This window comes from Lactuca virosa, chromosome 8 (assembly GCF_052849685.1).
Source record: "Lactuca virosa cultivar CGN04683 chromosome 8, Lactuca_virosa_CGN04683_v6, whole genome shotgun sequence".
NCBI classification, from domain to species: domain Eukaryota; kingdom Viridiplantae; phylum Streptophyta; class Magnoliopsida; order Asterales; family Asteraceae; genus Lactuca; species Lactuca virosa.
Genome location: NC_136433.1, coordinates 275,520,780 through 275,532,310, shown reverse-complemented (window position 1 = coordinate 275,532,310; position 11,531 = coordinate 275,520,780).

The window sequence follows — 11,531 nt, the reverse complement described above, 5'->3', positions numbered from 1 at the left end:
CTAATCCTCTACTCGCTTCAACTCGTCGAGTTTGGCAACAACTCGACGAGTTCTTCTCCTGCTCTATCGTCGAATCTAACTTCATCCGACTCGCCGAGTTGTATGAACAACTCGTCAAGTCCTCCTTCATCATTTGAACACGTCCAGACTGTGACTCGCCGAGTTGTATGAACAACTCGTTGAGTCTGTTCTTGAGGCAAGAAGATTGCCTTGGACTCGCCGAGTCACGGCATGGACTCACCGAGTCTCTTGCATGCATTCTTATACAGTCGATACTACTCGATTTCAGTGCATCCAATTCATAGATCTGGGCTTCTAGGGCTGGTTTTGCATGTAATGTTTCCAACTTTACGTGCATGCACACGAGAATGGGGCTCAAACACCAAAATCATCCTACACTAAGCACTTAGAGTTTGGAACAAGGCTATAATTGCATAAAGGTAGCTATATTGAGTTCCTAGAGCTCAATAACATCCAGATCTATGGTCTCCATCCTAAGGAGAGCTCAAATCTCGAGTTGAATCATATAAAGCTCCAAAACAGACATTGTTAAGCATAAAAGAGGGTTTAATGGAAGAACAAGCAACGTAATAACTTTATTACCAGAATATGAAGCAGATGGAAACTAGCTCTTGGAGGCTGGGGTGGGAGGCTATAATGACGTTTAAATAGGGTACAAACCCTTGGATTTAGGGTTTCATCTAGACTCGCGGACTCGCCGAGTCGGGAATAACCGACTCGTCGAGTCGGCACGCCCAAACCACGTGCAGACCCGCTGCTACTCGACGAGTTAGGGCTACTGACTCGTCGAGTAGCTTCTAAAACAAGAAGAATAATAATTAAAAATGCGTACCAGGAACGGGGCGTTATAAAACCACCAACCGTACACCCCTGACCGTGAACCCTTGGCCGTAAACCCTTGGCCGTGAACCCTCTCGACTCGCCGACTCACCAGAGGGACTCGACGACTTCTCACATAATCGGTTCTTTCCAGTGGGATTTAAGGTTTCAAACTTCAGATCCATACTCTCCTAGTGAAGATATCACGTAAAGTTGCAAACTTTAAGTGCATGCATAGCCTCACATGGCCATAACACCAAAACTAACCTTCAAACAAGGTTCTTATCCATGGAGAGGGAATGAGATAAATAAAAGATGAAACTTTATGATATTTGGGGCCTAAGAAGGTCCAGATCTAGAACCATATCGTTGTGATAGGTCCATATCTAAGCTTGTTTCCACTTCCTCAAAGTTGGTCACAACTCTCAAATAGAATTTATGCTTAAGGAAATAGATTCATACCTCAAATCAATGCCCAAGACGAACTAGATGCTAGATCTAGTGTTTTCCCGTTGATACTTCTTCTTCAAGCTTGGAATCCTCCCCAAAATCCAAAGGATAAGCTCCCAATTGATCTTGCTTCACTCACAAGAGGGTGTGCGGCCGTAGACGTTCTTCTATGGTGCTAAGGGAGGCTACTGCGGCGGATAATGACGTTTATATGGGGGCAAACCCCAAATTTAGGGTTTTCTCTAAACAGCTCGGACTCGCCGAGTCAACCCGTAAACTCGCCGAGTCGGTCATGTTCCACGTTTCATGATCTCACGACCCTACTCAACGAGTTGACCTCCTAACTCGCCAAGTCCATGCATAAATCCTTTCCAAACCAAACCAGGTGTTACACAGAGGAACATGATCATATAACGAATGTGGAGGAGCAAAGTGACTACATTGAGGGTGAAGATGCGAGTGATGATGATGATGAGGTATTTGATAATGATGATGCGATACTTTGTGGTGACTTGTCAGGTTTCAATAAAGACTTCAATTTTAAGATCAAGCATAGCGATTACTGCCCAACAAATGAAGACCTCGATTCCTTCTTCGACAATATCGATGATGTTGCACAACATGCAACGGAGATAGAGGGAGTTGAAGACGTTCAAAAGGCGACGCCTCCTACTTTAGAATAGATGGTCGGTGCTACAATTGATATGGATGCAGCATCAAGGATTCCTCCCCTTCATCCAACTTCTATGCCATCTACGAGTGATCCTCTAATGACTCAACCCTCCCAGCCTCCGTTGAAAAGGAGACGACATGATCCGAGGCCGGGAGTGCTTACTAGGGATCAGGCCCCGCCAACTCAGCCTACGACCACAGCCGCTACACCAATCATTCCAGCCAATGTTGCTTTTCAAATAGGTCCAAATGTTGTTCGATCTTTATTTGAAGTCAGGAGCTCTTCAGCTTCTGGGGGTTCCTCCCCTGCAAGGCCTACACATGACGTTGCCTCTGTGAGGCTCGTCAGGTTCTTGACAGAACAAGACTCAGACCTTCCTGCTCACAGAAAAGGTATATCTATTGGGGAAGGGAGCTCAGGGGGAGCGGACCCATCGGCTCCAGAGCTAGGGGAAGAGATCACTATCCTTAAACAGAAGATCATTGAAAAAGACCTTCAGATTGGGAATCTTGATATTCGAGTTTCCAAGCTCGAAGTAGTGAACTCTCAAAAGACAGATCAGATGTCCAACCTTCAGCTAGAAAACTCTCAGAAGGCTAAACAGATCTCTGACCTTCAGCTCAATCTTGGTGCCCTATCAGCAGGATACTTTGACTTAAAAAACAAGCTTATTGCAGAATTCGGTGATAAGTTCAAGTCCACAGTTGAAGAGCCGATCGCAACTGAAGATTCTCCCAGTGCCCATGTCCAGCCTAACATTATGGATCCACCACCCGTCAGAACCACAAGGATTGTCAATCGATTTGGAAAGGAACCTGCCCAAGCAAATCCACGAATCACCATCAGGCAAGCTAAAAGAAAGGTTACAGGTAAGAAGAAAGAGGGATTGCTCTTCATGAAGAATTCTGATGAGAACTGTCATGGACACCATCCCCAACTTACAGTAACCGATCTTGAGAAACGGAGGTTCGGCGACAAGTTTGGCAATCGATCAGGAATCAAAATGTGGGGATTTCACGATGAATTAAATATGTGGGCGGTGAACAGGAAGATTGGCAACCCGGAATATTACAAGGATACTCATGACTTTTTTTCTTGGACGAAAGTCGATCTCACGGAACTCTCCGAAGCTCCGTTCCACAATCCTTCTCACGACCCTCAGTCCTTTAGTTTCATACGGTTTCTGCAAAGGCAAGTCAAGGCAAAGTTTGTTGGAATGAAAACTACAGAATCTATTAGTAGAAGAGACCCGGATGTGCTCGATCCTCAAACTAACGAACCAATGAAGATTGTGTTGTGGCCTCCCACTAAAAAATTGAAAGGAATTCTGATTCCCCAACACTTTCATGAAGGATACCTAGACTCTATGGAATTTTGGGCTTTCAATGAGGCCGCATTCACAGAAGCGAACAAACTTCCAGATAGCGTTCTTCGTCTGGTTGATGTGAAAGATCTTATGCGGTTCAGGGAACGAGATATACACACCTTGGCTATTCATCAAATATACTGCAAATCGGAGCTTCTGGAGCCGGCGGCCAAAGAATTCACAAGTATGGTTGCGACAATCATTGAAAAGAGGTTATGGCTAGGGGCTATGGGAAAAACGGATATGATGCTGATCAAGAAGACCTGAGTGCATGCTAGTCCAAAACCAAGGGGGAGATTGTTAGGTCATAATTATGTGGTTTGGGCTAGACAATTATCTATGTATAGGTCATGTTAGGGTTTGGTCAGGTGTTTGCGGTAAGTTTGTTCATGGTTGTTTGGTGTTCACGGCCGTGAACATGTTCATGGTCGTGAACCCTGTTTGCGGTTGGTCTGTCACTATATATAGGAGTCTGTCAGAGTGTTGTCATTAACGTAGCTGACTAAGTTCACGGTGTTGTGTGTGTACTCAAGGTGTACCTGACGTTTTATGCAATAAACGTGTGCATTGCTTGACTAATCCTTTTCTCTACTCCATTCTTGTTTGTTTGATTGATTACTTGTTTGATCACTGGTTTGGATCCTTGGATTTGGGACTTTACAGGGTCCTTCCTTCGTTACAGGTCCACCGCCTCACAACACCCAATATCGGTGGGTATATATTCCACCGCCTGCATCAGATCATCACTCATGGACCGCCTTTGGTCAAAACCAACACTTGTGGGCTAATTCCCACTCACTTTCACAACCGGATCCTCATAGCAACCCATTTTGGGGAAAACCCACCTCCAACAGCCCAGGTCTTCTTGGAAGCAGGCCCCCTACGCCATCACCAAGTACCCCATAGGCCGATATGCAGTCTTTTGGCCCAAATCAGCCTCCCTGGGGCGTGGTTAGGCAGCGATCAGCCCACATCTCTTCCTCATTTGTTCAATACCATGACGTTAAATGACCAGGGAAATAGCGGATGGGTCATGGATACTGGCGCAACTGACAGATACACTCAATTCCCTATCTAATAATCATTATTCTCCTTGTTCTATTTATGTCGGTAATGGCTCTGCAAAACCTGTTGTGACATCGCCACATTCCATTTTCATGTCCCAAATATTTATCACACTCTTCACGTACAAAATGTCCTCATTGCACCAAATATTACAAAAAATCTCATTTATGTTTGCAAGTTTACTATGCATAACAATTGTTCCATTGATTTTGATGCTTATGGTTTTAGCATTCTTGATTATCATACTCGCCATCCTCTCATCCGTTGTGATAGCCCCGGGCCTCTCTATCCTGTCACCAGCTCCACAAGTCATGCATTTACCACCACCTCTTCAACCACTTGGCATCAACGACTCGGTCATCCAGGCGATCAAGTCTTGAAGCATTTATAGAAGGGAAATAATATTTTTTAAGAGAGAAAAACAACTAGTTATTCATATGGTATGATTAATAAGCTGTGAACAACATTTTGCACTAGTTCAAGTTTACATGTTACTTATATGTATTATATAAATAAAGATGGAATAAAAGACTCACTAGCTTTGACTCTTGCTAGTCAAATTGTGGGTCCCCAAGTATGGTGAGGGTTGCTTGTGAAACATCCACTTACAATACCATACTTCTACTTTTCAACATGCTTTCATTTATTAGAGCTATGGACCTTCTTGCATTCATGTAAGTATTTAAAGAGAAGACTTATGTAGATAGAATGACACAAAAGTCGTATGTTGTTTGGGGCGGTGAAATGTTGCTAGATGTTCACCACTATCTATATCACTCTAGCATAAGTCTTGCCCAAGTGGGAGATTGAAAGATCTAGTATGCTCAAGAATCATATTAAAGTGATATTGCTAATAACTTGATAGAATTGATTATTTATTGGAAATTGATTTTAGTAAATATTTAATAAACTCTTACAACTAATTGGAAATTATTTATTTCTTGGAAATAATAATTGTTATTACCAAGTAATATAATTCATATGGTTTGAACTATTAAGTCATGCACAACATTTTGGACTAGATAAATTATTTTGTCTTTTCTCAAAAAGTTAACGTTTATATTTTATAAACTAGCTTATAAAATTTATAAAACTTGTCATGTTTTTTACTCTTTTTTTCGGAAATGGAAGAGACAAAAAGGAAGGCATGGCTTTCATGTTTATTTAATCAAGAGTAATAAAAGCATGGCTAGTCTTGGCAAGCATGGGAAACATGTTTGTCTAAAGTCATAAAGTGCTAAATGGTTAAAGACTTATGGACTTTGTTCTTACTATAAGACTAGCTTCAAAGGCTTTAATTTTGGTTGCTATTGGAGATCAAAACCATAAGTCCTAAGGAGATCTCCCTCTCTCTCAACTTTGATCTTCTTATGAAGATACATACTTGCACTTATACTTTCTTGAAGTTCATATTGGTTATGAAATTCAACCTTAAGAGATTAAGAGTTCCACACAAGACTCGCATCTTAAATCAAGTTGGCTTCATGTTCATGTGTCAAAGGTTCCATATTCTTCATCAACTTCCAACCCGCCTTTAGAGATTAAGAGTTCTACACATGTTGCTCGAATTGAAACAGTACGGATTTTACTTGCTATTGATAGTAATATTTTTCTGGAAATTACACCATCTTGATGTTAAATCAACTTTCTTGAATGGAGAACTTGATGAAGAAATTTCCATTTTACAACCCGAAGGCTTTGTGACTAAGCAACAGCCCTAGAAAGTGTATATGTTGTCAAAATCTTTTTATGGCCTTCAACAAACACCAACAGCATAAAACTCTCGACTCGATAAGTTCTTGAAAATCCTTGGTTTTCTCAAATGTATTCAAGAACATGTGGTTTATTCAAGGAAAAAAGATTGAATTAATAATTGGTGTATATGTGGACTACTTAATTGTTACATGTAGTTGTGAAGATGACATCCAGAGTTTTAAAGAAAAAATGAACCAAGAACTTGACATGAGTGATCTGGGAATGCTTTCTTACTACCTCGGTTTGGAAGTGACTCAAAAGGAAGGAAAATTTTTTTAATACAAAAGGCGTATGCAGAAGGCTTCTTGAAAAATTTGGGATAAGTGACTGTAATTCTTCAAAATATCCCATCGAAGCAAAGATGGAATTGAAGAAAGATGAGAAATGGGAGTTAGTAAATCGAACATATTATAGAAGCCTTATGGGTGCATTGAGGTATCTCACACATTCTCGTCCCGATATTGATTGGTTTTGAGCACAACAACATTCCTATGTGTTCATGCAACCCTAATTGCTTTGGATCTATGTTTTTCTCTATTTATACATGCAAATAGAAATTCCAAAGCAATAACCCTAATACTAGCATACAAAATTTAAGATCCATATGAAAACTAGGGTTTGATTGTTACCTCTCTTGTTATCTCATAATAACAAGTAATCCAAGGTTGATCTTGACTCTTGAAAGCTTGAGCGCCACAAGTGTTGCACCTCTAATGGAATCACAAACACCAAAAGCAAAGGATGAGTGAAAGAGGGGGCAGAATTTCGGCTAGGGTTTCTCTTGGAAGCAGTTGCCGAAATTGGGAGGTCATGGGGTCCTTAAATAGCTGTGGCTGCTAAGGTTTTCAGGTGGAAACCCTAATCCTTGCTTAGGCTCCAAGCACCCCATGAACCCACCTTCTAGAAGGCCTTGGATGATTTCTATAGGGCCTCCTATAGCTTTCATCCAACTCTTTCCAAGGGAGTCCATCTGTAACGCCCCGATTCTCTGGTATTGATTAAATAAGAATTTCTTTGATTTCAAGTTCTACCCGACGAGTTGGTTTCCCTACTCGTCGAGTAGCAGCGGGTTGGTCCACGTAATTTAGTGGCCTACTCGCTAAGTCCAAGAAGGGACTCGACGAGTAGGAGCTGGCAGCTGAAACCCTAAATCCCAGGGTTTTGCACCCTATTTAAAGAATCATAAGCCTCCTTCAGCCTCTTTATAATCCCTTGAGAGTCCAGAAAACCCTAATCCATGTAGTGCTTCATTCTTGTGTGTTTTAAGCTTTGGAAAGTGGATCTCTGAAAGAAAAACTTGGAGGACAAGAGGCTAGAAGCAAGGAAAGTGTGGGGGATCATAAATCTACCTCAGTTAGCATCATTTGAATGTATCAAGACGCCACCTTTACCTCATTTCTTTCTAGATCTCATTTGGGTGAGGTTTAGGGTTGTTTTGGCTTGGTTATGATGATATTGTGGTGTATGAGCTAGATCTGAAGTTGCAACTTCAGATCTGGACCCTTCTTGGGTTCTAGGTTCATAAAGTTTCGAGCTTGGTCATGTTTGAAGCCTTCCTTGAGTGTAAAACTCCATTGTAAGATTGGATTCGTCATTAAGAGCCTTTAGAGCCATGCATGCACGTAAAGTTTGCAACTTTACGTGATAAACATGCCTTGGGAAGCTGGATCTACAATTTGGATCCTTAGCATGGCTTAAGATCGTCTGTATGAATAAAGGATTGAAGAGACTCGGCGAGTTGTATGAACGACTCGGCGAGTCCAATGAAGATTGTCGTAGACTCGACGAGTTGTATGAAAGACTCAGCGAGCCCGATGAAAGTGGTCGTGGGCTCGGCGAGTCAGTCGAGTGACTCGGCAAGTCGGCGAGGGTTTTCCCAACCTTTGGACACGCATGAACTCGGCGAGATATAGGGAAACTCGACGAGTCAACCAAGGATTTCACGACTTCTCGAGTTCAGGAAGGACTCGACGAGTCGGTGTACTGCACTCGATGAGTCGAGTCAACATGGACTGTTGACTCTGACTGTGGACATTATCTTTGACCAGTTGACCTTTGGGGGCATTTTAGTAATTGTAAATTTAAGTAAAAGGGTTTTATAGTAACTATATGTCACACCCCCAAACCGGAACGGCGGAAACGTTCGGGGTGGTTGACGTCATGCGTAGTATCACAACAATTGTATCATAGCAAGCATAGTAAACACAACCAGACATTGAACACACATATATGAAAAAGGTTTACATTGTTTGATACATAGTTTTGTTCATATCAAAAGTAAAATGGAAAGACGTGACTCCAACGCTCCGACTTCTCCAAATTCCTGGAAGTACCTGTCTACTAATTCCCTGAGAATACAAGCAGTTTTGAAAGAATATCAGCATAAAGCTGGTGAGTTCATAAGCATTTAGTTTTGGTGGAAAAATGTTCTTTGATTCTATTGAAGAGTGTTTCTCAAGAAAATCTTATATTTTCTTATGAAAGCATGTTTGAAAAACCCATTCCTTCCATGACTTCCCGGTTCGTACTACATACGCACAATCCAAGGAGTCATGGAATGAATACGAACGTCCATTAGTAGAAAATAAACCATCAGTTTTAGAAATGCCAGTGTTATCCTGGAAAAATCCTATATTTTCCCTAAAAGCAGGTTATCTGTCCTAGAGGTAGAGATGCCAGTTTAGAAATCCCCGATTACTATAAGCATATATAAAAGTAGCTTTATTACTCAAAATAAAACAAATGAAGATTAGAGTCCATAAACCAAAGTTAGTTTATACTTATTTGCGAGTCGTATAACCATACTTGATATGACCTAGAGACCTTTATAACGTTCTTCAGACATTAAGCTAAATGACATTTGTTCACCCCAGGCGTGCCCGCCTAACTGTAGCTAGCATTTCAGGTGTGGGATTGTCAGTCTCAAATAGATATATTCACAAATCTCAAGCACTCCCTCCAGGAGACTCTGGTTATACTAAAAGGATTTATCATTGTACACCTAAGAGTACAGTATTGAAGTAGCGCCTCACAATTCTATATAATCTAGTTTACGTGCTAAAAACAGTATAAAACAATAATCATCCTTAAATAATTGTATTTTATACTCCTTAGAAAATATATAACATAAACTAAATTTGTCATTGTTTACATATATTCATTTATGAAATCTGAATTGGTAAGAGCTGCCTAGAGGGTTATCCCAAACTATACCCATTATAGTTTATTAGAGTTGATATGGAAAATGTTTTGTAAAAACCTTTCTGAATACCATGAAGTAGATTGCCAAAATAAAAGCTTCCCTTATGTTCGACATAATACAAAAGGGATAAAATATCGGAATATTTTATTAAACATGGAAATCGTTGAATTGTATTAATAAGTTTAAAACTTAATAAAATACTTTGAGTTTGGCTTGTTCCCCCCCCCCCCCTGAAAACATTAAAAACACGGAAAATATAGGGGTATGAACTCACCTGTAGTGAGTGGTTCTGACGTGTGGTTGGAAGAGGAGTGCAGAGTGTCAGGTGTAACCTTGAGCACACAACGATCCTAATAGACACATATAGACATGTTTGTGTATGAATTTAGTGTATAGACGACTAAATAAGAAGGGTAACACCCTTATTGGCTAGGAAACTCTAAGATTTATGGGATACAATCACATATGATTGCATAACTAGGGTATATGGCCACCCTATAGAGTTTACGGTCAAAGAGGTATGACCATTGGAGTTCACGGTCCAAGTGTTCACGGTCTTAGGTGTTTACGGTCTTAGTGTTTACGGTCATGGAGTTCACGGTTCATTGGTTTACGGTTCATGGGTTTACGGTTCATGGGTTTACGGCCCATGAATATACGGTCGTTGAAGGGTGTACGGTCTAAGGAGATTCAACCGTAAACTCATCAATCTTGCAAAACTGATGGTTTTCAAGGGGTTCATTCAAAGGCATCGGATTCTAGGGACCATGCTTAGCCTTAGGAAGGGTAAAGGCTATAAGAACACCCTTTATAAGGGTTTACGGTCTATGAAGATTCATAGGACCGTAAACTCTTTTGTTCAAGAAAAGAGTGATGATCTTAAGTCCAAAATGAAGGATTTTAACTCGATTCATGAAGGGGAGGAGGATACTTACGGTTTTTGAAGGCAAAGAAGGTGTTTTCGGTCCAAAACACAACCGTGTTCTTGAGGATTCTTGAAGATAACTTGAAGATCTTGAAGGAAACTCGATGAAGGTAGAGAGAGTAGAGAGAGAAAGCCTTTGAAGTGTCTAAAGTGTGAAATGAATGCCAAATACTCTATATATAGGGTAGAGTTCTCGGTCAAAAAGGGGGGTCCACCTGACCGTAAACGGGTTTATGGTCTACACGAGTTTACGGTCGTAAACTCGTCCCGACCGTGAACTCGGTGGTTTTCGAGGAAGTTTTAAGTTTTACGCGTGATTCCCAGTTTATTCCGAATCGTATAAAATACATATTATTTATTTAAAACTTAAGGTCCTTCCCAAATTAATAAATTTGACGGAATTAAATAAAAACCCAAATTTTATTAACGGAAACTGGGTAAGGATAACGGGAAAAATTTCGGGTTGTCACACTATAGGTGGTGGAGTTCGTGTCGGTGATCCGAGAGGTTGAGCTTATCTTTCGAATCGACAGTTGCGATGTGCGTTCTCCTCACTATATCAACAGGGTCTAAGGCACCAAGGCCGGCCCTTTCTAGAATTATATCCGGATTATTGCATGATATGTTTATTGATCTACATCCTGGTAGTTAGGATGGTGATATGCTTATACTTAGTGACCTGGTTAGGTCGGTATCCTGGTATATAGGATAATGCTATATTAGTGACCGGTTAGGTCGGTATCCTGGTTATAGGATGTTGCCATGCTAGTTGATCTGTTAGATCGGTTGACTGTTATATATGCAAGCGTATGATATGTATGTGCACATGTTTGATTGATTGGGGGTTTGGGTTGAGGTGGTCTTGCTTTGTGCTGAAGGCCAACATACCCAGGGCGGTCCGGATAGAGTACAGACCCAGTAGGGTATGATAGTCAGACCGAAGGCCCGGCGAACGGTCTGGATAGGCTGAAGGCCTTGCGAGGCGGTCCAGACATGCCAAAGGCTCGTAGAGCGGTCCAGATAGACTGAAGGCCTGCGAGGCGGTCCAGTCAGGCTGAAGGCTCATTATACATGTTGTTCTGTGTTTGTTATATGATATAATTATGGTTACGAGGTTGGTATTTTGGGGGTAACTCACTAAGCCTTCGAGCTTACATCTATCGATTATTGTTTCAGGTAATTCTGGTGACCGCGGGAAGGCGAAGGCATGATTGTATCGCTCCTCCTGTCATTATGATTTCATGATTTGATACTG